Here is a 26871-nt window from a genome sequence, read left to right as displayed (position 1 = left end):
CATAAATATGTGCTATGTTTTCGCCGTAAAACATTTTAGAAATCTGACTTGCTGGCTAGATAAACAACTTGTTTATCTTTCATTTGAGCTATTTTACTTGTTAATGTGTGGAGGTTAAATATTTTTAGGAATATTTTTGCGCATTGTGCGTTATGGTAATGAGCTTGAGCTGTAGTCACGCTACCAGCAGAGGAATAAAACTCCCGAGCTGGTTAACCTGTTACTCCTACCCCCTACTTTTTGAACATTCTGTTAAAAATCGCGCAACATTTCAGCGCCCTGCTACTCATGCCAGGAATATAGTATATGCATATGATTAGTATGTGTGGATAGAAAACACTCAGGCGTTTATAAAACTGGTTAAATCACGGCTGTGACTATAACAGAACATGCGTTTCATCGAAAAGTGCAGGAAAATCTGATCACTGAAAATGGGAAAATATATCAATGCTCCACTTCAACCCATTGTTAAACGCGATCCACATTAAATGGGGCCGAGGTCGCAATACCTACAGCTTCCACACGATGTCAACAGTCTTGTCATTTGCCTACGATTTGTTTCTTGGTCAAACAGACACAAGGCAGCGCAGTTCTTCCGGTCTCCGACCGGATATTTTGGTTGAGATTTACCTGGACATTATTTCCAGACATACAGCTATAAAATATACATCGCCTCGTGATCAATTTGATCGCTTATTAACGTTTACTAATACCTAAAGTTGCATTACAAAAGTATTTTGAAGTGTTTTGTGAAAGTTTATCGTCGACTTTTTTTATTTAAAAAAATGACGTTACGTTATAAAACGCTATTTTTTTCGTTGATCACACAGTCTTCATAGATCGATATCTAGGCTATATATGGACCGATTTAATCGAAAAAAAGACCCAATAGTGATGTTTATGGGACATCTAGGAGTGCCAACAAAGAAGATGGTCAAAGGTAATGAATGTTTTATATTTTATTTGTGCGTTTTGTGTAGCGCCGACTATGCTAATTATTTTGTTTACGTCCCCTGCAGGTCTTTTGGGGTGTTACATGCTATCAGATAATAGCTTCTCATGCTTTCGCCGAAAAGCATTTTAAAAATGGGACTTGTTGCCTGGATTCACAACAAGTGTAGCTTTAATTCAGTACCCTGCATGTGTATTTTAATGAACGTTTGAGTTTTAACGAGTGCTCTTAGCATTTAACGTAGCGCATTTGCATTTCCAGATGTCTAGATGGGACGCCTGCGTGTCAGGTAGCAGCAAGAGGTTAAGGAGAGTGTAACGCTCAATGAGTGAATAGGTGTGGAGTCAGGCGCAGAGAGCAAAGGAACAAAAATAGTTTACCAAACCAGGTATAACTACAGAACAAAAGTACCCTATCGTGAAAAATACAAGGACAGCGAGAAACTCAAAATGAAAACACTAACCACTCTAACACATACAGATGAACAAGTCCGCACAAACAGGAGCGGGCTGAACAAACTTAAATTTCCCCACCCTAACAACCAAACAAGGAACAGGTGAAACCAATTAGACAAAACCAAACGAACACAGAACAAAGGATCGGTGGCAGCTAGTAGACCGGCGACGACGACCGCCGAGCACCACCCGAACAAGAAGGGGAGTCACCTTCGGTAATATTCGTGACAGAGAGGTATATCTATAATTCCATGTGTATAACTTGTATTTCTGTTGAATGATGTGGCTATGCAAAATCACTGGATGTTTTTGGAACTAGTGAATGGAATGCTCCAATGTAAACTCAGATTTTCTGATATAAATATGAACTTTAACAAACAAAACATCCATGTATTGTGTAACATGAAGTCCTATGAGTGTCATCTGATGAAGATTATCAAAGGTTAGTGATTCATTTTATCTCTACATGTGCTTTTTCTCTCTCTCTGGCTGGTAAAATTGGCTGTGTAAATCCTATTTGAAATCGGACACTGTGGTGGGATTAACAACAAGACTACCTCGAAAAGGATATGGAATTTGAATTATGAGATTTCTGTTCTTTTGAATATGGCGCCCTGTACTATCACTGGTTGTTGTTATATCGCTCCCGGTAATGGGATCTCAGCCTTAAGACATTTTAAAGCAGTTCTCCATGGAAGAGTGGGCCAAAATTCCTCCACAGTGACGGGAGAGACTGATCAACAACTACCGGAAGCATTTGGTTCGAGTCATTGTAGCTAAATGTGGCAGACCCATTTAATGAGTCTAATGGGGCAATTACTTTTTCACACTGAGGAATTGGGTGTTGCATAACTTTATATAACGTTGTATTGTTTTGGTTATTTGTAAATTCATGTTCCCTTCATCTAATATTAGGTTTTGTTTGAAGATCTGATAACATTCAGTATGAAAAATATACAAATTAGAGAAAATCAGAAAGGTGGCAAATACATGTTCACTACAGTTATAAGGAAAGTGAAATATTTTATAGTTAGTCATTTTATAAATTGATAATACTATATTTAGAAAAAATATAAGTAAACTCAAACCTTATTCACACAGTTTTGTTTAATAGGAAATTAAAATATCAAAATATGCAATATTTTATATGATGTACCATATTTGTACTGTGTACTTAAAAGTGACTACACCTTTGCAATTTATAACACTTTTTTCTTTCCAGAAAGGTGAGATTTGAACCTTACTTGGAGTATGCATCATTACTAGTTATGGCCCTCTCATTAGATATAATTATATATAATGTTTGGGGGGATTACTCAGATTACATGTTTTATTAAATGTAGTTTAATATAACCCATAACAGTCTAAACCCTGTCTACCAAGGATCATTTAGCTATTTGATTTTGAATTTTAAGACCCCTTGAACTATCCCCAAAAATATTTTATGAGAAAAATATGTTTGACGTTACTGCTATTAGCCTATACAAATGCGTTGAATTACAGATTCCCTACAAGGAACAACAGATAGCCCCAGAAAACTTTGTTCTGAAGTTTCTTTCCTATATCTGAGATATATAAGAAAGAGCAGGAAACTTTTTTGAAATGATTCTATTTGTATTTTTTTAAATATACATTTTTTATTTAACCATTTATTTTTGGCACTGAACAGACTCCATATACTGTACAGTCTACTTCCATTCATTTTTTAAGCTAGTACCGGGGGACCTTCAGATAAGTCTTGTGAGGCCTGTGGGCATCCATTCATTAACCCACATACATTTTGTTACATTACAGCGTTATTCTACAATGGATTTAATTGTTTTTTTTACCCCTTATCCATCCACAAACAATAACCGATAATGACAAAGCAAAACAGGTTTTTAGACATTTTTTCAAATGTATAAAAAAATAAAAACTGAAATATCACATTTACATAAGTATTCAGACCGTTTACTCTGTACTTTGTTGAAGCACCTTTGGCAGCAATTACAGCCTAGAGTCTTTTTGGGTATGACGCTACAAGCTTGGCACACCTGTATTTGGGGAGTTTCCCCCATTCTTTTCTGTAAATCCTCTCAAACTCTGCCAGGTTGGAAAGGGAGTGTCGCTGCACAGCTATTTTCAGGGATGTTCAAGTCCAGGCTCTGGCTGGGCCACTCAAGGACATTTAGAGACTTGTCCCCGAAGCCACTTCTGTGTTGTCTTGACTTTGTGCTTAGGGTCATTATAATGTTGGAAGGTGAACCTTCGCCCCATTCTAAGGTCCTAGGCAGCTTTTCATCAAGGATCTCTCTGTACTTTGCTCTGTTCATCGTTCCCTCAATCCTGACTAGTCTCCCAGTCCCTGCCGCTGAAAAACATCCCAACATCAAGCATGATGCTGCCACCACAATGCTTCACTGTAGGGATGGTGCCAGGTTTCCTCCAGACGTGACGCTTGGGATTCAGGCCAAAGAGTTTAATCTTGGTTTCATCAGACCAGAGAATATTGTATCTGAGAGTCCTTCGGTGCCTTTTGGCAAACTCCAAGCAGGCTGTCGTGCCTTTTACTGAGGCGTGTCTTCCGTCTGGCCACTCTACCATCAAGGTCTGATTTGTGGAGTGCTGCAGATATGGTTGTCCTTGTGTAAGGTTCTCCCATCTCCACAGACCTCTGTCAGAGTGACCATCCGGTTCTTGGTCACCTCCCTCCAAGTCCAGCAATGCAATTACTCTACATTGAACATTACACAGGGCTGTGAATCATGGAGCCTGTTCTTGAGCGAGCAGACGGATTGTTCTTGCCTCTCTGCCTGCTGGAGGTACTGCATGTTGGATACATCCTTAAAAGTATCAACAAAGAAAGTTAGCAGGTCTGTTATGAAATGCATTTGTCACATCATCTGAATATGGGCATTTCTGTGCTACACTAGAAATCCTCTAATCCTCTATATTCCTGTCACGACTTCTGCCGAAGTCGTTGCCTCTCCTTGTTCGGGCGGTGCTCGGCGTTCGACGTCACCGGTCTTCTAGCCATCATTGATCCTTTTTTCATTTTCCATTGGTTTTGTCTTGTCTTCCCACACACTTGTTTTCTATCCCATTCATTACCTGTTGTGTATTTAACCCTCTGTTTCCCCTCATGTCTTTGTCAGAGATTGTTTTATTGTCAGTGTAGTGTGATTGTTGTATAGGTGCGCGTCGGGTCCTCGTACCCATGTTTGTTTGTTTATGTACGTTTAGTGTTATGGAGCACACTCTGTGGACTTTATTAAAATACTCCATTTTACACTCCATTTGACTCTCCTGCGCCTGACTTCCTTGCCACCTATTACACCTATGCATGACAGAATCTCTGACCAATATATGAAGTCAGCAGGAGAGGACACTATGCCCATGGAGCTGGAGGAACGCGTTCAGGAACAAGCAAGGGAGCTTGACGTTATCAGCTCCGTCATGGATCAAATTGTCAATGGATCGCTGGGAGAGATGGGGAGTTTCTCCAGCGCCACCACCACCACAACCGGAATCTCCCGTGAACGTTTTTTCCTCTCCGGAATCGAGGATCCATTTATCCCTACCTACGGGATACAACGGAGATACTGCCAGCTGCCAGGGTTTCCTCCTTAACCTCTTAAGACTAGGCCTCAATTACTGCCCCCTTTGGAGGAAGTGCGTGCCCATAGTAAACTGAAAATATTTTTTCCCAAAATTGCTAATATATGCATATAATAATTATTATTGAATAGAAAACACTCTAAAGTTTCTAAAACCGTTTAAATTATGTCTGTATGTAAAGCAGAACTGTCAGGGCAGCCTTTCTCCCAAACTCTCTCTTGTCAAGAAAAAAGTTGGGTCAACTTTGACGTCATCGCCCCCACCTTTTCCAGGCAGCTACCGATCTGGGAACAGTATGTATGTGTTCAGCACGATGCCTGCTTTCAAATGGCGCGTTCATTGTGAGAATCCCGCGAGCCCTCGTCGTTTGGCGGGCGAAAATGTTAGTGTCACTCTCCAATACATGCACACTATTGCGCGCGGCCGATTTGGGGCACGTTCTTTTCCAAGGAACAGCAATTGAAGGCGTTTTGTCTGTTCGCGCTGATCATTGTTTTACATGCTAAAAACATCATAAATCTCGATTCTGCACATAGTTTGACCAGTTTAGTCGACATATAATATGTAAATTTGAAGTTTTGATGCGCAAGAGTGCGGGATCAGAAGTCATTTTGGGTGCATTTCAGCTGAAGCTGTTAGCATATGCTAATACAGAGACACACAACGTGAAACCAAACAATGTATTGGGTAAGTATGACTCCTTCTACGTCTTCTGATCGAAGAACATCAAAGGTAAGGGAATATTTATGTGGTTATTTTGGGTTTCTGTGGACTCCAAACGTAGAGGAGACATACTGCTAATATCTGAGCGCCGTCTCATTGTATAGCCAGTGTACGAATTCTGTAACGTTAAAAATAAATGTAATACAGCGGTTGCATTAAGAAGAAGTGTATCTTTGTAACTATATGTAGAACATGTATATTTAGTCATGTTTATTGCTTGTTATCTGTCGGAGCTATCATCATTTCTCCGGACATTTGAGTAGCATTTTTTGAAATGTCGTCATTGTAAACAGAGATTTATGGATATAAATGGCATATTATTGAAAAAAAAAATGTTTTGTGTAACATGTACTATTACCGTCATCTGATGAAGATTTTCAAAAGGTTAGTGAATGATTTATTTTTTAATCCTGCTTTTATAATTTTATATTTTCTGTGACCAAATGGCTGCCTCTCAGCTTTTGTTTCGGTGGTGGTCTAAAATAAATATGTGCTATGTTTTCGCCGATAAAACATTTTAGAAATCTGACTTGCTGGGTAGATGAACAAGGTGTTTATCTTTCATTTGAGCTATTGGACTTGTTAATGTGTGGAGGTTAAATATTTCTACCAATATTTTTTTGCATTTTGCGTTATTTTGCTTGCCACCTATTACACCTATGCATGACAATTCCTTTACATTTACAAATCTCCTGACTAGACTATGAGACATGGCTGTATGTAGGGGGATTTTTCTTTAGCTGAGCCTGCTAGCTAGCAATTTGCTGTGAAGTCACTGAAATGATTTGAAATAATGATTGAGGTAGCTTTGCAATCTAACTCAACACTTAGCTAATACAAACTACTGTAATTTGAATGACAATAAATAAAGGTTAACTTAATCCTTGTTTGCTGTCCTGTGGCACCACAAGTGGGCATGCTCACTGAATTAAAGGGTAACTCAAAATCTAAGTGCTCACGTGTTTGTGGTTTAAGCATGGTTGTGAACACAGAAAGTCAAAGTTATACTGAACAAAAATATAAACACAACAGGTAAAGTGTTGGTCCCATGTTTCATGAGCTCAAATGAAAGATTCCAGAAATGTTTCATTTGCACAAAAAGCTTATTTCTCTCAAATTTTGTCCACAATTTGGTTTGCATCCCTGTAAGTGAATGTTTCTCATTTGTCAAGATAATCCATCCACCTGACAGGTGTGGCATTTTAGGAAGCTGATTAAACAGCATGATCAATGTATATAGCCTCGTTATTGTTACATTTTGTTATTGTGTTACTTTTTATATATTTTTTATTTTCTACTTTAGTTTATTTGGTAAATATTTTCTTAACTCTTCTTGAACTGCACTGTTGGTTAAGGGCTCGTAAGTAAGCATTTCAAGGTAAGGTCTACACTTGTTGTATTCAGCGAATGTGACAAATAAAGTTTGATTTGATTTCACAGGTGCACATTGTGCTTGGAAAAAGTAAAGGCCACTCTGTAATGTACTATTTTTTCACACAACACAATGCCACAGATGTGTCAAGTTTTGAGGGAGTGTGCAATTGGCATGCTGACTGCAGGAATGTCCACCAGAGCTGTTGCCAGAGAATCTCCAATGTTGTTTTCGATAATTTTTCAGTACATCCAACTGGCCTCACATCCGCAGACCACTTATAAACAAGACATGCTATCAAGACCAAGATGAAACAAGTCACTTATGCTTCCCCACATGGACGTTTCTTGTCATTGTTGTTGGCTACCGTATCTGGTCATCCAAAATCACAGCAACTCACAGACTTCTGCCCCATTGAAGCGTGTATATCATTTTCATAACGTTGTCAGCTAACCCATCTATAAAACCTTTATGACGCAGTGGTTATGCCACCCTTTAATAAAGCACAGGGTTATGTCCTTCCTGTTTAGCCCTGTCTGGGGGTATCATCGGATGGGGCCACAGTGTCTCCTGACCCCTCCTGTCTCAGCCTCCAGGATTTATCCTGCAGTAGTTTATGTGTTGGGGGGCTAGGGTCAGTTTGTTATATCTGGAGTACTTCTCCTGTCTTATTCGGTGTCCTGTGTGAATTTAAGTATGCTCTCTCTAATTCTTTCTCTATTTCTCTCTTTCTTTCTCTCTCTTGGAGGACCTGAGCCCTGGACCATGCCTCAGGAATACCTGGCATGATGACTCCTTGATGTCCCAGTCCAACTGGCCATGCTGCTGCTCCAGTTTCAACTGTTCTGCCTGCAGCGATGGAACCCTGACCTGTTCACTGGACAGGTCCACCCCTCATAGCCTGGTTCCTCTCTAAGTTTCTTCCTAGGTTTAGGCCGTTCTAAAGAGTTTTTCCTAGCCACCGTGCTTCTACACCTGCATTGCTTGCTGTTTGGGGTTTTAGGCTGGGTTTCTGTGCAGCACTGAGATATCAGCTGATGTAAGAAGGGCTATATAAATACATTTGATTATTTCATATTTGACATTGTGGCTTATGTCACATTTGACATTGGTGGTTATGTCACACAGTTATGCCACATTTATGAACCCTTTATAGATGATTTGTGACACATTTATATAATGTTCATGAAGGCTTTATGAAGCCTTTATAAGATGTGCATTATTTAAAGGGACTAAAAAAATGACAATACATTATTTACCATTCATTTCTATTGGGCACAACATATTCTGAAACACAACCAAAACATACTGCAAATGCATCCATCAACTTTGTAGTCACAAGCTTGATGTAGTCATTGCGTGCTAGGAATATAGGACCAAACACTACACTTTTGACTACTTTTTTAAATTGGAATCTTTAGAAGTGTCAATAATTTTGACACCTACCTTTTTGACAAAAAAGTATTACTTGTTAAACAAAATCTATTTCTCTGAGCAATTGGGCAGTTACTCTTCTCTATTTAAAAAACAATATTTTGCCACTGGACTTACATAAAGCTACAAAGTTAGAATGACTATGTATGAAGATGATTCCTTACTCTATATGTCAGCATCCAAAGCCAGTGAGCTCACTGAAATTCTAAAAAAAGGAGCTACAGTCAGTATCAGAATTGGTGATTAGTAATAAACTGGTCTTAAATACAGGTAAAATTAAAAGCATTGTATTTGGTTCAAAACATTCTCAAAGACCTAAACATCAACTGGAGTTGTGTATATAAAGGGTGTGACCACTAAGCAAGTTGAGGAAGCTAAACTCCTCGGTATAACATTGAAATGGTCCATTCATATTGGTCATGGTCATATTGACAAAGCTATTGTGAAGATGGGGAGTGGTGTGCCTGTTGACACAAAAATCAACTTTGCTTGTTGTCCAGTAATTTGGTCAAAAGTAGCAAAGAAAGACTCAAAGCTCAAAACAGAGCAGCATGCCTTGCACTTCACTGCACATACAGACCTAACATCAGCAACATAAATGCCAGTCTTTCCTGGTTGAGGAAGTGATGACAAGAGATTAACTGCTTCACTTCTAGCTTTAATGAGAAGTATTACTGTGAACATTCCAGATTGTCTGCATAATCAAATAGCATTCAGATCGGACACCAATCGATACGCCACAAAACATGCCACCAATTCGTTTTTGTCACGCCTTGGTCTTAGTATTTTGTGTTTTCTTTAATTATTTGGTCAGGCCAGGGTGTGACATGGGTTTATGTTGTTGTATTTCGTATTGGGGTTTTTGTATTATTGGGATTGCGGCTGAGTAGGGGTGTTGTATGGGCTTGGCTGCCTGAGGCGGTTCTCAATCAGAGTCAGGTGATTGTCGTTGTCTCTGATTGGGAACCGTATTTAGGTATCCTGGTTTTGCTTTGTATTTCGTGGGTGATTGTTCCTGTCTCTGTGTAGTTTCACCAGATAGGCTGTAATTAGGTTTCACATTCCGTTTGTTGTTTTGTATTTTGTAATAGTTATTTCATGTGTCACTTTCTTCATTAAAGTCATGAGTAACCACTACGCTGCATTTCGGTCCGACTCTCTTTCTACAAACGAAGAACGCCGTTACAGTTTTGGGTGGTCCAAAACGAATTGATGGCAACGCACAGTATTATATGATCGTCTCTTCCATCTCCAATTACTCAGATAAACAGCAAAATTACAGTGGAATGGAATTTTGAGGACTGTAAGGGGACATATGCACAGACACACATACTTGTTTTAGGTATATTGTTTGTGTTATTATTATTATTAGTTGTATTGTTCGTATTCTTTTTGTGTAACTGCCCTTGTCTTTTGAATTTTTGTTACTTGTCATGTTTTGTGTTATTTTTGTGGACACCTGAAAGAATAGCTGCTGCTTTTGCAAAAGTTCATGGGGATCCAAATAAACAAATAATAAACATTTTATTAAAATTATATATTTTTCTCTTTCTTTAGCCTACAATACAGCTCAATATTTTAATCATTTATTTTATAAAGTTATTATTGCTAATCTTTATCAAGGGGTGTCAATAATTTCGAACCCCACTGTGGAAAAACACTATATAAGGAATAGGGTGCCATTTGGTACAAAGGGACCCCTTGATAGTATCATTACTGCCAGAGCTGTGACAGGGTAATTCCAGACTCCTGAGTCACTCTCTTCTGTCAAGATCAGAATCAGTACACTTGACAAAGCTAGCACGCAAGACAAGTTACTTTCCTGCAGAAATCTGTATAGAAAGCTGTTAAAATGCTGAGCCAAGTGTCATACTGATTCATACAATCAAAGTGTTGGAAATTACACTAACTTTGTAAAGATTAGCCTCTTTTGAAACCAGTGGAGGCTGGTAGGAGGAGCTATAGGAGGACAGGCTCATTGTAAATGCCTGGAATGGAATTAATATAACGAGGTCAAAAATGTGGTTTCTATATGTTTGATACCGTTCCATTAATTCCATTACAGCCATTACAATGAGCCCATCCTCCTATAGCTCCTCCCAACAGCCTCCTCTGTACGAAACCTTGACATGGATCAGATTAGCAATCTCCATTCAAGCGAAATGCAAAATTAGCCATCCCCAAGCTTCAGATACTCTTTTCTTTTCATTTTCCTTTCTCAGATGCAGGCGGCTGCCCAATTTAATTTAGCCCTAGGTGATCAGAGAGGCAGCAGCAGACAGTGGTGATCCATTGATTATAAGAGTTTGGGCCAGATTGGATGAAAGTTAAATTATTTCAATTCCTCTTAGCTTTGGCCGAGAGCACAAAGTCACTTATATTTATTTGCAACCAGATAAGGGTTATTGGTTATGTTACACTATTAAATATAATATCATCCTTAATCAGGGCCACAGGGATAAAAATACGGGACATGGCACCCTATTTGCTATATAGTGTACAACGTTTGACTAGGGCCCACAGTGATGCACAGTGCAGGGAATAGGGAGCCATATACAATTGGAAGCAGACGAATGAGAAAACCTCATATTGTAAGAATATCGTCGAAATGGGTAGACCAAGGCACCACATGATTTGAGTTCATCATCATTTATTTAAATGTGAACCAGCAACAAAACAATCAAGAAAAACATACAGCCTTGTAGGGCTCAAAAGCAACAATACAACAGCAAGATCCCACAATCAACAGGTGGGAAAAGGCTACCTAAATTTGATCCCCAATCAGAGACAATGATAGTCAGCTGCCTCTGATTGGGAACCAAACCAGGCCAACATAGAAATACAAAACTAGACTACACATAGAAATAATAAACTAGAACACCTCCCAGTCACGCCCTGACCTACTCCACCATAGGAAATGCCATTGCAGGCTCTGTGTGTCTTTAAGCACCACACTTTGTCACTCCATCCTTGCTGTGTGTGTGTGTGTGTGTGTGTGTGTGTGTGTGTGTGTGTGTGTGTGTGTGTGTGTGTGTGTGTGTGTGTGTGTGTGTGTGTGTGTGTGTGTGTGTGTGTGTGTGTGTGGTGTGTGTGTGTGTGTGTGTGTGAGAGAGATTTTCTTTGACATCTGTTGGTAGAAATGACTGACTTACAGTTCATGAGGGTTGTCTAATCACACATATGAACTTTTTAACCCTTCGAAACAGCACCTATGACACCATTTTAAGGCACGTCTGGTTGACACAGGAAGCTGAAAGTGAACACATATCCTCCTTGGGGTAGGCCAATTTTGAGTTTTAAGTCTTTACGTTAAGAACTGACTTATTTACGGAGGGTTTAGTGAGTGTGTGTTATTTCAGAAAATCACAGAAATCTCGCAGAGCTCCGAAGCACACTTTAAAAAGATTTATATGAACACGCTGCAACTGGATCTGTAACTGTTTTAAAAAATATATATATATTTTTGAACATCACCAATTTGACATTGTACGATTTCTCTTAAATGACGATAGATAAATGTCTGGTTCTTTTTTTGACACCGAAGTTTCCTTTACTTTGAAGTGAAGCGGAAAAATTATTGCTCTATTTTCATTTTGGACCTTTAATCCCAGATAAATGGACAAAACCGTTGAGGCCTAGACACCATCTTGTTCGGGGCCAACTGCCCATTATGCTAAACCTATGCTCACCAAGTTTCGTCTTCAAAGTATTTTCCGTTTAGGAGATAAGGCCACGTCGTGATTCTTGATGTTTTGTACATTTGCAATATGATTCCATTCGCCCTCTTGTGGGATTTACCGGGATAGCGGAAAAATGACCAACATTTCGGAAACCGAATGTCCAAGAGATTTCATTTGATGACGTTTGATGACTTCCTGGTAGATCCGGCCCTGCCGCACGGCCTGAAGCCGTCTGCAAATTTTACAAATGTTTTCGGACGTCTAGTAAGGGACCGTACATTTGCAATATGGACTTTCTCACTAACCATATGGCAAGCGTCAAAATGTTCCCTTAAAGTATGAAAATAAAGGCTTTCTATGGTCAGGACATGACAGTATCTGAAGTGTAGAGGTGAGATTAGCTTTTGAGGTTCATCTCCAACAACTCCACCTCGTTAATTCATAGGGACAAAGTAGACTGCCAATTAATCAGGGGAGGAGGAAAAAAACACAGTAAATTAATCACTCACTCAAATTACTTGGGTACACAATTTCCTCCACTTGTGTCCAAAGAGTGACGATTGAGGAATAACAAGACAAGAACATTTTTAAATAAAAATAATTATTCAAGAAACCAGGGTTGAGCAAACCTTGAGAAATCCAACATTTCACCCTAAAGGTTAAGAAAGAAGAAGGAAAATAGGTGCAAACTCTGTAGTGATTCTACCCCAAGATGATTCTCTCATCTCCAATTAGAAGCTGTGCACCTTGCCGAGGATATGGCTCCACTTTACCGACAATGTACGCTATTCTAGAGACCTGCTGTTCATTGTCTATGCGGGGGGTGTCTTGGTAGCGCCATCTCTGTTAATTACACTGTAAAACATTTCCTGTTAAAGTTACAGTAACATAGGAGCAGCAATTGGCTACTGTAATCAATTTTTTCAGTAATCCATTTCACGGTACAATATTGTTTACTGTAATCTAATTTACAACATATTACTGGAATTACCCATGCAGCAACATACTGTATTACCTAGTGTTCTTTACAAGTTAAATTATTTTAATTTACATTTAGTAATTACAATCAATGGATTCAAAACAGTTTGATGAAAAAAACATCACAATCATAGCAAGAAAATGTTTCTGTAACTGTTATTGAAGATGTTGTTGTAGTTACAGTGGTCTTCAAAATAATTATATTTACAACAAGATATCTTATGATATACAGTGCCAGTCAAAAGTTTGGACACACCTACTCATTCCAGTGTTTTCTTTATTTTGCAATTTTCTACATTGTATAATAAAAAACTGTCAAAGAACACATATGGAATCATGTATTAATCTTAAAAGTGTTAAACAAATTAAAATATATTTTTTATTTGAGATTCTTCAAAGTAGCCACCCTTTGCCTTGATGACAGCTTTGCGCATTCTTGGCACATCTTATATGCAGAAAGTAAATGTCGTATCCGACTTGTCAAAACTACAGGTTCTTAACATTGCTGAAGAGAAATGAAAAAAATAATTTGTTTAAAAAAATAAAATAAAAATAATGCCTGTATATGTATTTGCCTAAATAAGATCTTGCGATACCAATTACCTTCAGAAGTCACATAATTAGTTAAATAAAGTCCATCTGTGTGCAGTCTAAGTGTCACATGATCTCAGTATATACAGTTGAAGTCGGATGTTTACATACACCGTTGCCAAATACATTTAAACTTGTTTTTCACTATTCCTGACATTTAATCCAAGTAAAAGTTCCCTGTCTTATGTCAGTTACGATCACCACTTTATTTTAAGAATGTGAAACGTCAGAATAATAGTAGAGGGAATGATTATTTCAACTTTTTTTTCTTTCATCACATTCCCAGTGGGTCTGAAGTTTACATACACTCAATTAGTATTCGGTAGCAGTGCATTTAAATTGTTTAACTAGGGTCAAACATTTCAGGTAACATTTCCACAAGCTTCCCACAATAAGCTGGGTGAATTTTGGCCCATTCCTCCTGACAGAGCCGGTGAAAATGAGTCAGATTTGTAGGCCTCCTTGGTCGCACATGCCTTTTCAGTTCTGCCCACAATTGTTCTGTAAGATTGAGGTCAGGGCTTTGTGATGGCCACTCCAATACCTTGACTTTGTTGTCGTTAAGTCATTTTTCCACAACTTTGGAAGTATGCTTGGGGTCATTGTCTATTTGGAAGACCCTTTTGCGACCAAGCTTTAACTTCCTTACTGATGTCTTGAGATGTTGCTTCAATATATCCACATACTTTTCCTACCTCATGATTACATCTATTTTGTGAAGTGCACCAGTCCCTCCTGTAGCAAAGCACCCCCACAACATGATGCTGCCACCCCCTGTTTCACGGTTGGGATGGTGTTCTTTGGCTTGCTAGCCTCCCCTTTTCCATCAAACATAACGATGGTCATTATGTCCAAACAGTTCTATTTTTGTTTCATCAGACCAGAAGACATTTCTCCAAAAAGTACAATATTTTTCCCCATGTGCAGTTGCAAACAGTAGTCTGGCTTTTTTATGGCATTTTGGAGCAGTGGCTTCTTCCTTGCTGAGCGACCTTTCATGTTATGTCGATATAGGACTCGTTTTACTGTGGGTATAAATAGTTTTTTACCCGTTTCCTCCAGTGTATTCACAAGGTACTTTGCTGTTGTTCTGTGATTGATTTGCACTATTCGCACCAAAGTACAAAGTACGTTCATCTCTAGGAGACAGAATGAGTCTCCTTCCGGAGCATATGACGGCTGCGTGGTCCCATGGTGTTTTTAAAAGCTTGACTGCCGCTGTAAGGCCAGGACACTCAAATCAACCCTACTCCTCGGCCCGAACGTCCAGTGTGCGCTCCGAGAGCAAAACGGTCTGAATTTACACAGAGTGAAACAGAATAGAAAGACCATAATACTAATCAAATTAATTAAGCAAGTATCAGTCATAAGTTTGGACACACCTACTCAGTCCAGTATTTTTCTATATTTTTACTATTTTCTACATTCTACATTATGTAATCAGTTAAGAAAAAAATTCTGAATTACAAGGACAGCCTACTCCTTCCTCCCTGTTGGGGATTTGAACCCCGGTCTCCCATCCGGTCTGCACGACACAGCAATTCTTTAGCTAAATAGCCCAGTACTGTACTGCCGACCGTCTCTTTATACAGCACCATATGTTCCGTTCCATCTTAACAGAAACGAACAGGTTTTTCATTTTTGATGGAATACAAACACCATAATATTAATGTAATGAATTAAGCAAGTACCAGTCAAAAGTTTGGACACATCTACTCATTCCAGGATTGTTCTATATTTTTACTATTTTCTACATTGTAGAATAATAGTGAAGACATCACAACTATGAAATAACACATATGGAATCAGTTAAGAACGAAGTCGTATTTACAAGGACAGATTACTCCTTCCTCACCATCGGGGGATTGAACCCCAGTCTCCTGCGTGCCTGCAATATTGAATACTATAAAATGCTTCTCAAAGATGGCCTATGGTGGTCAAACTAGGAATAACTTGATTTAACAGAAAAAATGAATGACAAGTAGATAACGTGCTACAGAATGCTGCAGCAGCCCGCAAGGTGTGCCGCAGTATGACAGAACTTTTAAAGGAGGAGCCACTCTAGACACACACTAACCTCTAGAATTTGGTTATTCTCCGCCTTCTTTTTACGAAGGCAATTGTTTGCAAGTAAACAATTATTTAATCACTTGTCGATTTAATATTAAGACGATTCTTATCTTTCTCGATCAGCTTTTGAGCCAACTCATGAATATGAGATTGCCTCAATTGAAAAAGGTCTGTAGCTTGCACCATTGCGTAGGCTGCGTGTTCGTTATATATCAGGGAATCTAATGTAATAAATTATCAAAACTTCCTACGGACCCATGGCTTGCAACACGAAAGATACAAACATAATCTACATAAACTCACCTGAACTGGACCTTCAAAGTAATCAATAATTCTCCAAGTTATCCAGTTGCCATTTACCGTACTTCAAAAGTTTTCAATATAATCCACAAGTTCCTAATGATGTATCGCTAGGGTTTTCCATCTACTGTAGTGTGCAGTAATGTTTGATATGTGTATCTTAGAAATACATCACAAGCGACACGTAATGAGACTAAGCAATTACCCCATTATCTGACTCCATAAAGATAATTAGCAATATGCAAGAGCCTATGATTGAACCATGTGTAATCAAGTATTACCCATTCAGCTGACTAAGATCAAGGAATGGTTATGAGAAGTGAATATCAAAGCAAGTTCTGTATTATTTAATAACTTTGTAAAATGAATGATTTCACATACAAGGCATAATGCTGAGGTTTCAAGGCAATACTGACATTAACAAAGCATTATTCTAGGTACATTTATTCTAAGGTTATCTTACAAGGCAAAGCATGGACAAAGAGATGCTTACGAGGCCAGAGGACTAGAAGCATAGGAAATGAGAACTGATCATACAACCTTCCTCCATGGTCTGGATACAGGATAAGAGAGAGAACAAAGGCAATTAATTACATTCATAACATCTGATGGTGTAACCTTTCAACCAAAAACGAATCACCTTTGATACAAAGTTTACAGTATAACCTGACAACCCAGACCAACCCTCCACTGGGAATTGCAGCATTTAAATGGTCATGTGGGGGATTAGACCAATGTAAATCAGACAAAATTCCTGAGAGGCACATTGGAGAGGTGTGCTCTTCATGGATGAATCCCAATTTTAACTGTACCGGGCAGTTTGGCATTTTGTGTTTGAGCAGTTTGTTGATGTCAATGTTGAAGCTAGGGGGCACTATTTTTATTTTTTGGAAAAATAACGTTCCCAAAGTAAACTGCCTATTTCTCATGACCAGATGCTCGAATATGCATATAATTGACAGCTTAGGATAGAAAACACTCTAAAGTTTCCAAAACTGTAAAAATATTGTATGTGAGTATAACATAACTGATATTGCAGTCAAAATCCTGAGGAAATCCAATCAGGAAGTGACTCTTATTTTGAAACCCCTGTATTTCTATGCATCCCTATTGCCCATTGAAAGGGATATCAACCAGATTCCTTTTTCTGTGGCTTCCCTAAGGTGTCTACAGCCTTTAGACGTAGTTTCAGGCCTTTATTTTGAAGAATGAGCGTAAACGTCCACATTGCGTAAGTGGTCTGTTGTTGGCTCTCAGTGTGATTTTTGCGCAACACAGAGAGGTAGCCATTTTTCCTCCCAGTCCTAGTGAAAGCCAACTCTCCCGGTTGATAAATTATCTAATAGATATTTGAAAAACACCTTGAGGATTGATTATAAAAAATGTTTGCCATGTTTCTGTCGATATTATGGATATAATTTTGAATTTTTGTCTGCGTTGTCGTGACCGCTATTTCCGGTGGATTCCTGGGCATAACGCATCAAACTAACGGAGGTATTTGGATATAAAAAATATCTTTATGGAACAAAAGGAACATTTGCAGTGTAACTGGGAGTCTCGTGAGTGAAAACATCCAAAGCTCATCAAAGGTAAACGATTCATTTTATTGCTTTTCTGATTTTCGTGACCAAGCTTCCTGATGCTGAGTGTACATAATACTATGCTAGGCTATCGATAAACTTACACAAACGCTTGTATTGCTTTCGCTGTAAAGCATAGTTTCAAAATCTGAGACGACAGGGTGATTAACAAAAGGCTAAGCTGTGTTTCGCCTTATTTCACTTGTGATTTCATGAATATGAATATTTTCTAGTAATATTTTTTGACTGTTGCGCTATGCTATTCAGCGTTGCTGATGACAAATATACCGGATCCAGGATGGGTAACAGAAATCCCATAATTAAAATTCCTCAAACATACACGTATTTTACACCATTTTAAAGATACACTTGTTGTAAATCCAGCCACAGAGTCTTTACGCCGAAAGCAAACCAAACGATTATGTTAGGTGAGTGCCTATTCACAGAATAACACAGCCATTTTTCCAGCCAAAGAGAGGATTCACAAAAAGCAGAAATATAGATAAAATTATATCCAAAAATCTGAGTTTACATTGGCGCCTTACGTTCAGAAGTTCCAAAATATCCTTTGACTTTGCAGAGAGCCACATCAATTTATAGGAATACTCATAATAAACATTGCTAAAAGATACAACTGTTATGCATGGCATTTTAGATTAACTTCTCCTTAATGCAAACACTGTGTCAGATTTCAAAAAAGCTTTACGGAAAAAGCAAACCATGCAATAATCTGAGTCGGCGCTCAGAGCCCAATCAAGACACAAATATATCCGCCATATTATGCAGTCAACAAAAGTCATAAATAGCATTATAAATCTTCACTTACCTTTGCTGATCTTTGTCGGAATGCACTCCCAGGACTCCCATTTCCACAAGAAATGTTTGTTTTGTTCGGAGATGTCCATCATTTATGTCCAAATAGATATATTTTTTAGCGCGTTTGGTAAACAAATCAAAAGTCACGAAGAGCGTTCACTAAAAGCAGACGAAATGTCAAGAAGTTCCGTAACAGTCAGTAGAAACATGTCAAACGATGTATTGAATCAATCTTTAGGATGTTTTTAACATAAATATTCAATAATGTTCCAACCGGAGAATTCCATTGTCTTCAGATGTGCGATGGAACAGAGCTCTCTCTCATGTGAACGTGCATGGTCAGCTCATGGCAGACCTTACTCATCCCCTTCTTCTTCCATCCCACTTATCAGTAGAAGCATCAGACAAGGTTCTAAAGACTGTTGAAATCTAGTGGAAGCCTTAGGAAGTGCAACATTACCAATATCCCACTCTATCTTCAATAGGAGCCGAGTTGAAAATCTACCAACCTCAGATTTCCCATTTCCCGGTTGGATCTTATCTCAGGTCTTTGCCTGCCATAGGAGTTCTGTTATAGTCACAGACATCATTCAAATCATTCAACGTTTTAGAAACTTCAGAGTGTTTTCTATCCAAATCTACTAATACTATGCATACTCTTTATGGCTTTGTAGCAGGCCGTTTACTCTGGGTATGCTTTTCATCCGGAAGTGAAAATACTGCCCCCTAACCCAAAGAAGGTAACTGAATGCTAATTTATAAAACATGTATGGAGAATGGTTCTATAAAGCAGGGGTTCCGGGGGGACGCGCCCCACAGTTTGGGAACGACTGCTATGAAGTCCCTGGGTCTCGACCCCGCCCTGTGCAACTGGGTACTGGACTTCCTGACGGGCCACCCCCAGATGGTGAGGGTAGGCAACAACATCTCCACCCCGCTGATCCTCAACACTGGGGCCCCACAAGGGTGCGTTCTGAGCCCTCTCCTGTACTCCCTGTTCACCCACGACTGCGTGGCCACGCACGCCTCCAACTCAATCATCAAGTTTGCGGACGACACAACAGTGGTAGGCTTGATTACCAACAACGACGAGACGGCCTACAGGGAGGAGGTGAGGGCCCTCAGAGTGTGGTGTCAGGAAAATAACCTCACACTCAACGTCAACAAAACTAAGGAGATGATTGTGGACTTCAGGAAACAGCAAAGGGAACACCCCCCTATCCACATCAATGGAACAGTAGTGGAGAGGGTAGTAAGTTTTAAGTTCCTCGGCATACACATCACAGACAAACTGAATTGGTCCACTCACACAGACAGCATCGTGAAGAAGGCGCAGCAGCGCCTCTTCAACCTCAGGAGGCTGAAGAAATTTGGCTTGTCACCTAAAGCACTCACAAACTTCTACAGATGCACAATCGAGAGCATCCTGGCGGGCTGTATCACCGCCTGGTACGGCAACTGCTCCGCCCACAACCGTAAGGCTCTCCAGAGGGTAGTGAGGTCTGCACAACGCATCACCGGGGGCAAACTACCTGCCCTCCAGGACACCTACACCACCCGATGTTACAGGAAGGCCATAAAGATCATCAAGGACAACAACCACCCGAGCCACTGCCTATTCACCCCGCTATCATCCAGAAGGCGAGGTCAGTACAGGTGTATCAAAGCTGGGACCGAGAGACTGAAAAACAGCTTCTATGTCAAGGCCATCAGACTGTTAAACAGCCACCACTAACATTGAGTGGCTGCTGCCAACACACTGACACTGACTCAACTCCAGCCACTTTAATAATGGGAATTGATGGGAAATTATGTAAAATATATCACTAGCCACTTTAAACAATGCTACCTAATATAATGTTTACATACCCTACATTATTCATCTCATATGCATACATATATACTGTACTCTATAGCATCTACTGCATCCTTATGTAATACATGTATCACTAGCCACTTTAACTATGCCACTTTGTTTACATACTCATCTCATATGTATATACTGTACTCGATACCATCTACTGTATCTTGCCTATGCTGCTCTGTACCATCACTCATTCATATATCTTTATGTACATATGCTTTATCCCCTTACACTGTGTATAAGACAGTAGTTTTGGAATTGTTAGTTAGATTACTTGTTGGTTATTACTGCATTGTCGGAACTAGAAGCACAAGCATTTCGCTACACTCGCATTAACATCTGCTAACCATGTGTATGTGACAAATAAAATTTGATTTGATTTGATTTGAAGTACCTTTCTCACTCTCAAAGGTTCTCCGAAAGACCCTTTGAAAAATCACACAGGGTTATTTTTTGTGGTTAGCCAAATCATACTGTTAAAATTCCATTGGTTTATAAGCTCCCGAGTGGCGCAGTGGTCTATGGCACGGCAGCTCAGTGCTAGGGGCATCATTACAGACCCTGGTTTGATTCCAGGCTGTATCACAACAGGCTGTGATTGGGAGTCCCATAGGGCGGCACATAATTTTGTCCCAGCATTGTCCTGACTAGGGTTTGGCCGGGGTAGGCCGTCATTGTAAATAAGAATTTGTTCTTAACAGACTTGCCTAGTTAAATAAAGGTAAAATACATTCTTATTGTGTTCAGTGACAAAATGAATCAAGTGTGCTAGCTCTGGAACAGCTGAGACACACACATTTTTTTCTTCTTTTGGAAAATGTTTTATTGTCACAGGGTTTGTTAAAAACAGCTCTCAAAATATTTGAATGAGCCGCCACCCCTACATTTGAATTATCACCAAAAATAATAGAAACCTTTTCAGAATTGCAAAGAACCTTAACGGAGCTCAAAGGGTTCTTTGAGTCATTATGGTTTGACATAGAACCACCACCCTACCACAAAAACATTTTGGAACCCTCTTTTCTAAGTGTGTAGGACTGTAGGGTGTGTTTGGAAAAACAAAGTCCTTCTGATAATTACTGTCATTGTCGTGTTTGTTAGCGCTGTGGTGATTATCTCCACTGAGTTGGCACTTTTGATTCATTATTTCTCCAAAACATTAGATTAATTCTCTGTGTTGGCAAGCTGCTTTGTAATTATTTTTAGGGTCAACCACAATCAGCCCACAGCTCCCAGATAAGATGAGTTACATATAATTAAACAGGGACAATAGTCATGAAAATGACTTTCTTAAAAAATTATAAACGTATAATATCTGAAAATGTACCTAGATTCTTGCCTGTATACATGGAGGAATGCTTCAAGGCAGACTTGAACCAGTTTGTTTGTAGCTTCAGCTTGTTTGGCCAACGTTGTGTCAAGTCATTTCCGTTTGTTCACACTGACTGTGGCGTGTGCAGAAAGTAGCCTATCACAACTGTTTCCAACTTATCTGTCGAAAGCTCCTGCTAAATTCAATGTTGTTGAGTAAAGTAGCAAAACTTTTGTAGTTCCCGATGGCATTATATATTTCACAGCTGTTAAAAAGTACTATCAACACATATGGAGCAGCTCAGGTTATAGATCAAAGCACGCTACATGGCAGACAAATCCAAACTCATCTCCCGGCATGTCCCAGCCCATCCACTTGAAAGCCCAGGACCCGGAGGTCAGTGATAGTACCTCCCTGTGGCCCTTTATTTTATATATATTTTTTTTTGCCTTTATTTAACCAGGCAAGTCAGCAACAAATTCTTATTTTCAATGATGGCCTGGGAACAGTTAACTGCCTGTTCAGGGGCAGAACAACAGATTTGTACCTTGGGGGGTTTGAACTCACAACCTTCCGGTTACTAGTCCAACGCTCTAACCACTAGGCTACCCTGCCGCCCCAGGGTAGCCTAGTGGAACAGGTTTGGTCTTTGGTCCTTCCTCCGTGCCTCTTCTGGTGTGGTGATGAATGGTTCCTGGTTTTAGTCTAGTTCTGTGAGAGTGATAGGTGGAGTGGGAGAAAGGGGAGAGAGGTGGAATGGGAGAAATGGGTATGCCCGTTGGCCTGGGCTGGTGCTGGAGGAGAAGAGGCAAAATTGGACGCTGGAGTACAGAGGGAACAAACAGGCTCCAGACCCTCCTGGCCTCATCAACAGTTGGTACGTCCATTCAGTGTGAGTGAATCCATGGGAGTAGTTATTTATACGTACAGTACTTTGAGCCATCTAAGGATGAATTTCCTCATGGGGAGGTAACCATGAACAGCCATCTGAGTAAAGTCCTTCTGTTCAGAGTGTGTTGTCGGGGTCATGATGATTGATGATGGGATATTGGAGGGGTCCAGGTCTGATAATTTAGTTGTGGATTTGGATGAGGGCCTCCAGTGGGTCATTTGTGTTGTTGGGTGGTTCTTGGAAGTTCACAGGTCTTGGCATACCTCCCACTGACTGTCTGGTGGCCCCCTGTACTAATTGGTGATGGAATGGGGGATGCCGGGAGGGGTGAAGGTGGTTTGGAGGGTCCGAGGGGTCTGAATTGCGGATTTTAGGGGCAGGGATGAATTACTTTAGTGTCTTTTTGCATACAGGATACATGTTTTTGAATATTTGTATTCTTATTTATTCACTCTGTAATTTAGGTCATTATTGCAGAGTCACTACAATGCTGTTGATCCATCCTCAGGTTTCTCCCATTACATCCATTGAACGTTATAACTGTTTTAAATTCACCAATGGCCTCATGTTCATATCCCTGAGCAGTTTCCTTCCTGTCCAGCAGCTCAGTAAAGTTCAGAAGGACACATAGTTATTTAATGTCTGATTTGCTATTGTTACCCATCTACCCATCAGTGTCGTTCTTTATGATGCTTTTGAAAAGCTCCCTGGTCTTTGTAGTTGAATCTGTGTTTGAAATGTAATCCTTGACCTTGACCTTAGAGATGTTGCATGTATGGTGGGACAGAGGAAGGGCTAGTCATTCAAAAATCGAGTCAACAACCTATTATTTCACGAGTCCATGTAACTTATGTGATTTGTTAAGCCACATTTTATCCTGGACTAATTCAGACTTGCCTAATCAAATGACAATTATGTTCTACTTTTTTTTTTTTATTCATTAGCAAACATTTGTAGAATTTTCTTTTCACTTTGACATTATGGAGTATTTTGTGTAGATCAATGTGAAAAAAAAACACACAATTAAATCTATTAAATCTATTTCAATCCCACTGTGTAAAGCAACAAAAAAAAATCCAAGGGGCGTGAATACTTATGATACTGTATCCACTGTATACACAAAGCGATCATCACTTTGTTTAGACATCTAGCTGGAGCCGAAGAGGAATGCATCTCAGAAGCCTAATCTTGATTGACAAAAAAACAAATGTCTCGTCACATCCATAATAATAAATAAATTCAAAGACAGCACTGACATTGTATTGTGCAATATGTTGAAGTGTGTACATCTAGGGTAGGCTATGTTGAAATTGCCAATTGTGTCATCACAAAATGAAATGAGGTGTATGGAAGGCAATGCAACAGAGATTGAGAGGAAAGGGAGAGAAGAGGAGAGGAAGGAGAGGAAAGATGATTGGAGGACAGGAAAAGATAGGAGAGATGAGTGAAAGAGTGGCAAGAATGGGAAAGGAGGTGAGATGAGAAAAGATTTGAGGGAAGAGTTCAGTATCAGTGATTCACAGCTGCATCTCACCCATGAAAAACCTGCACCAGAACCTCCTCTGCCTCCTCCTCCCATTCTTCCTTCTCCTCTTTTTCCTCAACTCTGTGAAATCTAAACATGGCTACCTTGTAACCTTTGGGTTACAAGTACAGAGAACAGACTTAAAAGCACATACAATGCAATGGAGCAAAAAGATGAAGAAAGTAAAAAGTTGAAGTTTGGTTTCTTTCCTTTAGGGTCTATAAAAACAACATTGAGCTCTAAAAAAAACAAAGAATATTGTGTTTGCCTCATTAAAAACCCAGCACTCTCAGAGGGGTGAATATGAACAAACAGACAATGAGAATAATAGGGGACCCTGCAACCCTTAACATATCCAAATGAGTAGGCTACATGCAGATTCACCCGTTTGTTATTTAAATACTCTCCATCCATGCTAAATAAAAACCAACCAGCAATCAGGTTTAGAAAAAAAAACAGGGATGCATCCCAATTGGCACCCTATTCCATATATAATGTTGCAGTTTTACAGATCATTTCCTGTTATTCTACACATTTTGCAATGGTGCTGTGAGGTCGCCTAGGCAGACAGGTGCTGTACATTTTGTAAAAAAAAAAAAAATGTTTTTTTGTTCATTTTTATTGAATATTTTCATTGTATTTTTGGTTTTGAATAGCTAAATGAGTATAGATTCAGGCTTGGTTACATCATTTTGATATCGTGACACAAGACGATCCAGATGCAGACACAGGAGGCAGATGGTTGGAGTCTTACAATATTTATTAATCCAATAGTGTAAGGAAAGAGAATGGTCGTGGACAGGCAAAAGGGTCAAAACCAGTTCAGAGTGCAAAAGTTACTGAGGGGCAGGCAGAATCAAGGTCAGGGCAGACAGGAAGATATTTTCTACATTGTAGAATAATAGTGAAGACATCAAAACTATGAAATAACATGTGTAATAATTTAGTAACCAATAGAGTTTCAAATGAGATTATTCAAAGTAGCCACCCGTTGCCTTGATGAAAGCTTTGCACACTCTTGGCATTCTCTCAATCATCTTCATGAGGTAGTCACCAAGAATGCATTTCAATTAATTGCTCTGCCTTGGTAAAATGCGTCTCAATGCTTCTGAGCCAATAAGTTGTGTCGTGACAAGGTAGGAGTGGTATACAGAAGATAGCTCTATTTGGTAAATTACTAAATCCATATTATGGCAAGAACAGCTCAAATAATCAAAGAGAAACGACAGTCCATCATTACTTTAAAACATGAACGTCAGTCAATCTGGAAAATGTCAAGAACTTTGAAAGTTTATTCAAGTGCAGTCACAAAAACCATCAAGCGCTATGATGAAACTGGCTCTCATGAGGACCGCCACAGGAAAGAAATACCCGGAGTTACCTCTACTGCAGAGCATACAATCATTAGAGTTACCACCCTTAGAAATTGCACCCCAAAAATATGCTTCAGAGAGTTCAAGTAACAAACACATCTCAACTTCAACTGTGCAGATAACTACTAAAGGACCAATAAGAAGAAGAGACTTGCTTGGGCCAAGAAAACAAGCAATGAACATTAGACCGGTGGAAATCTGTCCTTTAGTTTGATGAGTCCATATTGGAGATTTTTGGATCCAACTGCCGTGTCTTTGTGAGATGCAGAGTAGGTGAACAGATGATCTCCCCATGTGTAGTTCCTACAGTGAAGCATGGAGGATGAGATGTGATGGTGCTTTGCTATTGACATTATTTATTTAGAATTCAAGGGACACTTAACCAGCATGGCTACCACAGCATTCTGCAGTGATATGCCATCCCATCTGGTTTGTGCTTTGGGGGACTGTCACGTATACTCCCTCTCTGGCCTCTAAGTAACCAGACTGCAGATTATTACGCACACCTGTCACCATCATCACATGCACCAGCGCTTATTGACACTCACCTGGACTCCATCACCTCCTTGATTACCTGTCCTATATATGTCACTCCTTTTGGTTCCTTCCCCAGGCGTTATTGTTTCTGTATCTGTTTCATGTTGGTGTGCTATTCTTGTTTTGTTCATGGTCGTTTATTTATTAAATGTATTCACTCCCTAAACTTGCTTCCAATCTCTCAGCGTGCATCATTACAGGGACTCATCATTTGTTTTTTTCAACAGGACAATGTCCCAACACACCTCCAGGCTGTGTAAGAGCTGTTTGACCAAGAAGTAGATTGATGGAGTGCTGTATCAGATGACCTGGTCCAAAATCACCCGATCACAACCCAATTGAGATGGTTTGGATGAGTTGGACTGCAGAGTGAAGGAAAAGCAGCCAACAAGTGCTCAACATACTGTATGTGGGAACTCCTTCAAGACTGTTGGAAAAGCATTACAGGTGAAGCTGGTTGAGAGAATGCCAAGAGTGTGCAAGGCTGTCATCAAGGCAAAGGGTGGCTACTTGATGAATCTCAAATAGATTTGGATTTATTTGACACTTTTTTTGGTTACTACATGGTTCCATGTGTGTTGTTTTCGTCATCAATCTACACACAATGCCCCATGTAACAGGTTTCATTATGCTGTGGTCCCTAGTATAATAAACAAGACTACCGCGTACCCCACCTACCCTCAGTGCAGAGGAAAGACTTGTTATTCTGTGATTATCCTTTACTACACCTAATAATACCAGATGAAATGACCATAGAGTATTTACACAATAACGTATTCTCTGTGGAAATCATATTTTAATCATCTTCCCTCTTTTTGCG

The sequence above is a fragment of the Oncorhynchus keta genome, chromosome 28 (genome assembly GCF_023373465.1).
Source record: "Oncorhynchus keta strain PuntledgeMale-10-30-2019 chromosome 28, Oket_V2, whole genome shotgun sequence".
Taxonomy (NCBI): domain Eukaryota; kingdom Metazoa; phylum Chordata; class Actinopteri; order Salmoniformes; family Salmonidae; genus Oncorhynchus; species Oncorhynchus keta.
This window is presented reverse-complemented; position numbering follows the sequence as displayed.